Below are 6,978 nucleotides of genomic sequence, written 5' to 3' on the forward strand. Positions count from 1 at the left end.
TTCTTTGTTTTAGTGTGGTCAGGGCGTGAGTTGGGTGGGCAGTCTATGTTTTCTGTTTCTATGTGGGGTTTCTGTGTTTGGCCTGATATGGTTCTCAATCAGAGGCAGGTGTTAGTCATTGTCTCTGATTGGGAACCATATTTAGGTAGCCTGTTTTCTGTTTGTGTTTGTGGGTGGTTGTTTTTCTTCTTCTTCTTCCCCTTCCCCTTCCCCTCCCCAGTCTTTGTGTGTCTGCACCAGATAGAACTGTTTCGGTTTTCACTATTGTTGTTTTGTAATTTGAAGTGTTCAGTTTTGATTATTATTAAATTAAGATGAAACCTAACCACGCTGCGCTTTGGTCCTCTCCTTCTTCCACCGACGACAACCGTGTTGCTGTCTTGCTATGTCGTTGTCTTAGGTCTATCTTTATGTAGTGCTGTGTAGTCTCTCTTGTCGTGATCTGTGTTTTGTCCTATATTTTCATTATTTTTTTTATTTAAATACCAGCCTCTGTCCACGCAGGAGGTGTTTTGCCTTTTGGTAGGCCATCTTAGTAAATAATCATTTGTTAGTTAAATGTGTAAAAAAAAAAAAGAGTTAAAGTGACTATGCACAGATAATAAACAGACTGTGGCAGAAACATTATGTACAAAATAAGTTACAAATAAACTGAAAAAACACACAATAGCACAATTGGTTAGGAGACCGTAAACCGGCAGCCATCTCCTCTGGCACCAGTCACTGAAGAGGAGTGTGACAACATTCCACAGGCCACAACCAACAGCCTGATCAACTCTATGTGAAGGAGATGTTTCACGCTGCATGAGGCAAATGGTGGTCACACCAGATACTGACTGGTTTTCTGATCCACACCCCTACTTTTTATTAAGGTACTGTATCTGTGACCAACAGATGCATATTTGTATTCCCAGTCATATGAAATCCATAGATTAGGGCCTAATGAATTTATTTAAATGAACTGATTTCCTTATATGAACTGTAACTCAGTAAAATCTTTGAAATGGTCACATATTCTGTTCATATTTTTGCTCAGTATAGTTTAATGATTTCGTATGTTCCTTTAATTCACCAGAAGGTATTAGGCAAATGTGTAGTTTCAATATGACTCAAAAACTATAATCCTTTAGGTTTAGGATAAAGAAGAAAAACCCTTTTACAACACTTGAAATCCCTGAAGCCATTTTCTAACCCCACACAGTGTAATTTCAGCAGTGGGGGCTGGCGGGAGGAATTATAGGAGGACATGCTGATTAGAATGGAATAAATAAAACACTTTTTTTTTTGACTCCGTTCCATTAATTCCATTCCAGCCATTACAATGAGCCCGTCCTCCGATTGCTCCTCCCACAAGCCTCCACTGAATTTGAGCCTGTGTTGTGGGGTAGCTAGTCATGAGGAGCTAGTCATGTGTCCTGCTGCACATCTGTAAACTTCATGTGTGATGTGAACTCCCCCTGCTTAACTGTGACCCTAGTCTTGTTTATCCCACACTGTGGAGAGAGAGAGGGACACCTGACCATTGTGACTGAGATAAAATTAAGAAAGTTCTTGACTATATACAGACTCAGTGAGCATTGCTATTGAGAGAGGCTGCCATAGGCAGACTTGGCTCTCAAGGGAAGACAGGCTATGTGCACACTGCCCACAAAATGAGGTGGAAACTGTGCTGCACTCCCTAACCTCTTGCCAAATGTACAACTATATAAGATACACATATTTCCCACAGATCACACAGACCCATAAACAATTTGGGAAAAAAAGTAAAACATTGATACACTCCCATATATGTTAGGTGAAATACCCCAATGTGCAATCACAGCAGCTAGATGTGTGGCCTGTTGCCATGAGGAAAGGGCAACCAGTGGAGTACACACAATATCGCAAATACCACCAAAATGTATCTGTTTATTTATCTTCCCCTACTATTCGTACTACAACTATTAGCACATGACTAAAACACTGTAGATAGCTGCTATTATAACACTTGATGTCTTTCTCATTTTCAAACCTGTTTACTGTTCATCTCTAACAGTTTGTTGTTGAACTTGTCTTTGTTTCTTCTCACTTGTGTTCATTGTTTATTTCACTTGCTTTGGCAATGTAAACACGTTTCCCATGCCAATAAAGCCCGTTGAAATTGAATTGAATTGAAAGAGGGAGAGAGAGAGACCCCACAACACAGTCAGGGGGCCAGAGAGAGAGAGAGAGAGAGAGAGAGAGAGAGCTATTTCACTTGCTTTGGCAATGTAAACATGTTTACCATGCCAATAAAGCCCATTTTAATTGAATTGAATTGAATTGAAAGAGCGAGAGAGAGAGCGAGAGAGAGAGAGAGAGAGAGACAGAGAGACCCCACTTCACAGTTAGGGGGCCAGAGAGAGAGAGAGAGAGAGAGAGAGAGAGAGAGAGAGAGAGAGAGAGAGAGAGCGAGAGAGAGAGAGAGAGAGAGAAAGAGAGACAGAGAGACCCCACTTCACAGTTAGGGGGCCAGAGAGAGAGAGAGAGAGAGAAAAAGAGAGCTATTTCACTTGATTTGGCAATGTAAATATATGTTTCCCATGCCAATAAAGCACTTTGTTTTCCAAAGGAAGCTGGCCCTGTGCCACAGCCGGAAGCATTGCTTTAGTGTCTCATGGAGGAGCTTTAACGCAAATCAGCATGACAACCCTGGAATGGAATGCAAAGCTTTTTTTGTTTCACAGGGAGATAATGTTAAATGGTAGCTAAATGCAACTGATTCCCATGTGTTTTTTGAAGTCTTAAAATGTGGAATTTTCAGTTTTGGGGATGAGCCCTAGATTTAGATGTATATCTTGTTCAGCCTGTAAATGAGATCTGATGCTTATTGTGTGCTATACATGTGGCTATATGTCACATAGGGATCATATGGTTAGATGTAAAGATGCCTGGATAGAAATATGATCCTGAGTGTGTTTAGACATCAGGACAAAAACACTGGGCTGGAATAAAACCAATCAAATGTGTGCCTCTCCCTCTGTGCATCGCTACTGGATGGCATTGGGCAAAGGCTCTTCAGGCAAGCAAATAATGTCTGTGAGCTGTGCAGCCAGCCCTTAATACGCCCAGAACGAAGTCTGCCTGCCTAAGAAAGGTCAGTCACTGGACACGCTCTCTCTCTCTCTCTCTCTCTCTCTCTCTCTCTCTCTCTCTCTCTCTCCCCCTCTCTCTCCCTCCCTCCCTCCCTCCCTCCCTCCCTCCCTCCCTCCCTCCCTCCCTCCCTCCCTCTCTCCCTCCCTCCCTCCCTCCCTCCCTCCCTCTCTTTCTCCCTCCCTCCCTCCGTCCCTCCCTCCCTCCCTCCCTCCCTCCCTCCCTCCCTCCCTCCCTCCCTCCCTCCCTCTCTCTCTCTCTCGCTCTCTCTCTCTCTCTCTCTCTCTCTTCCCTGCCTCCCGCCCTCCCTCCCTCCCTCCCTCCCTCCCTCCCTCCCTCCCTCCCTCCCTCCCTCTCTCCCTTTCTCTCCGTAGGGCTGTCTGGCAGGCTGCCAAGAGCCAGAGCAGATAGAAATCCGTCTGCGTCCTAAATGGCACCCTAGTTCACTACTTTTCCCCAGTTTTCTATATGGACCTTGGTCAAAAGTAGTGCACATTTTGGACGGAACTCCCCCTCACCTCACAGGCTGGGCTGTGTTAGGGCCTTACCTCCCGCTCTGCTGTTCTGCTGCTGTGCTCTGGCTGAGGGATTACATACAGTACTGCTGCCAGGAACTATTTATCCGGAGAAGTGTTGGAATACGCAGGTCGCTCAGGGGTGGGAGGGTGCCTCGTTCGAAGTGTGTCACAAATAGGCTGTAACTTATTGGCTGTGGGGCGGTGGAGCTTCGTCAATCTTGACATTTAGAGTCAGGCCCCGAAGGCTCTCTCTCTCAGCCTCTCGCTAACATTATTATTGCCTTCCCAGCTGACATCAAACGTTTTCCACAACTTTAAAGAACGTTCCCTGAAGAGTCTCGTTAGACTCTTCAGTTAATGTTTTCATATGAATGTTCCAGCGACATGCAAGAACTGTTTCCAAGAGACCATTCCTTTAATGCTTAACAGAACTTAGCCAGAATGTGGTTACCATGTTCTAGAATATTAAATATTCTGTTCTCGACAAGTTTCATGGGAACGGTGCAAGAACATTCCTGTGTACAGTTTTTTAAGGGTTAGGAGAATATTCCATCAACGTCCCACCAAACATACACAGAACACTGTTGCCATGTTCTAAGAATATAAAATATTAATGTTCTAGAATCTTTCCATGGGAACGTTGCAAGAACATTCCTGTGTATCAGTCATCAAGATGTTGCCCTTGATGGTATACATATTTTCAAGCATAGTGGTGGCTGTATCATGTTATGGGTATGCTTGTAATCGTTAAGGACTGGGGAGTTTTTCAGGATAAAAAGAAACGTAATGGAGCCAAGCACAGGCAAAATCCTAGAGAAAAACCTGGTTCAGTCTGCTTTCCACCAGACACTGGGAGATGAATTCACCTTTCAGCAGGATAATAACATAAACACAAGGCCAAATCTACATTGGAGTTGCTTACCAAGAAGATAACGAATGTTCCCGGGTGGCTGAGTTACAGTTTTGACTTAAATCTACTTTAAAATCTATGGAAAGACCTGAAAATGGTTGTCTAGCAATGATCAGCAACCAATACTTTAAAAAAAAATAATTGGCAAATGTTGCACAATCCATGTGTGGAAAGATCTTTGAGACCCAGAAAAACTCACAGCTGTAATCGCTTCCAAAGGTGCTTCTACAAAGAATTGACTCAGGGTTGTGAATACTGAAGTAAATTAGATATTTCTGTATTACATTTTTTATACATTTCTAAGAACATGTTTTCACTTTGTCATTATGGGGTATTGTGTGTAGATAGGTGAGACATTTTTTTATGTAATCCATTTTAAATTCAAGATGTAATACAACAAAATGTGAAATAAATCAAGTGGTATGAATACTGTGGCACAAGGTGCTGTATCTAGGGTTCTATATCATGAGCTCTTTAATCCCACCCCTGTGCTACTCTCTGTCCATCCCACCTATCATGAGCTCTATAATCCCACCCCTGTGCTACTCTCTGTCCATCCCACCTATCATGAGCTCTTTAATCCCACCCCTGTGCTACTCTCTGTCCATCCCACCAATAATGAGCTCTTAAATCCCACCCCTGTGCTACTCACAGTCCATCCCACCTAGCATGAGCTCTTTAATCCCACCCCTCTGCTACTCTCTGTCCATCCCACCTATCATGAGCTCTTTAATCCCACCCCTTCTGCTACTCGCAGTCCATCCCACCTATCATGAGCTCTTTAATCCCACCCCTCTGCTACTCTCTGTCCATCCCACCTATCATGAGCTCTTTAATCCCACCCCTGTGCTACTCTCTGTCCATCCCACCTATCATGAGCTCTTTAATCCCACCCCTGTGCTACTCTCTGTCCATCCCACCTATCATGAGCTCTTTAATCCCACCCCTGTGCTACTCTCTGTCCATCCCACCTATCATGAGCTCTTTAATCCCACCCCTGTGCTACTCCCTGTCCATCCCACCTATCATGAGCTCTTTAATCCCACCCCTGTGATACTCTCTGTCCATCCCACCTATCATGAGCTCTTTAATCCCACCCCTCTGCTACTCTCTGTCCATCCCACCTATCATGAGCTCTTTAATCCCACCCCTCTGCTACTCTCTGTCCATCCCACCTATCATGAGCTCTTTAATCCCACCCCTGTGCTACTCACAGTCCATCCCACCTAGCATGAGCTCTTTAATCCCACCCCTCTGCTACTCTCTGTCCATCCCACCTATCATGAGCTCTTTAATCCCACCCCTTCTGCTACTCGCAGTCCATCCCACCTATCATGAGCTCTTTAATCCCACCCCTCTGCTACTCTCTGTCCATCCCACCTATCATGAGCTCCTTAATCCCACCCCTCTGCTACTCTCTGTCCATCCCACCTATCATGAGCTCTTTAATCCCACCCCTTCTGCAACTCGCAGTCCATCCCACCTAATCATGAACTCTTTAATCCCACCCCTGTGCAACTCGCAGTCCATCCCACCCATCATGAGCTCTTTAATCCCACCCCTCTGCTACTCGCAGTCCATCCCACCTATCATGAGCTCTTTAATCCCACCCCTCTGCTACTCGCAGTCCATCCCACCTATCATGAGCTCTTTAATCCCACCCCTCTGCTACTCTGTCCATCCCGCCTATCATGAGCTCTTTAATCCCACCCCTCTGCTACTCGCAGTCCATCCCACCTATCATGAGCTCTTTAATCCCACCCCTCTGCTACTCGCAGTCCATCCCATCTATCATGAGCTTTATAATCCCACCCCTCTGCTACTCGCAGTCCATCCCATCTATCATGAGCTCTTTAATCCCACCCTTGTGCTACTCTGTCCCTCCCACCTATCATGAGCTCTTTAATCCCACCCCTGTGCTACTCGCAGTCCATCCCACCTATCATGAGTTTTTAATCCCACCCCTTCTGCTACTCGCAGTCCATCCCACCTATCAGGAGCTCTTTAATCCCACCCCTCCTGCTACTCGCAGTCCATCCCACCTATCATGAGCTCTTTAATCCCACCCCTCTGCTACTCGCAGTCCATCCCACCTATCATGAGCTCTTTAATCCCACCCCTCTGCTATTCTGTCCATCCCACCTATCATGAGCTCTTTAATCCCACCCCTCCTGCTACTCGCAGTCCATCCCACCTATCATGAGCTCTTTAATCCCACCCCTCTGCTACTCGCAGTCCATCCCACCTATCATGAGCTCGTTAATCCCTCCCCTCTGCTACTCTCAGTCCATCCCACCTATCATGAGCTCTTTAATCCCACCCCTCTGCTATTCGCAGTCCATCCCACCTATCATGAGCTCTTTAATCCCACCCCTCTGCTACTCTGTCCATCCCACCTATCATGAGCTCTTTAATCCCACCCCTGTGCTACTCGCAGTC

This window comes from Oncorhynchus clarkii, chromosome 12 (assembly GCF_045791955.1).
Source record: "Oncorhynchus clarkii lewisi isolate Uvic-CL-2024 chromosome 12, UVic_Ocla_1.0, whole genome shotgun sequence".
NCBI classification, from domain to species: Eukaryota; Metazoa; Chordata; class Actinopteri; order Salmoniformes; family Salmonidae; genus Oncorhynchus; species Oncorhynchus clarkii.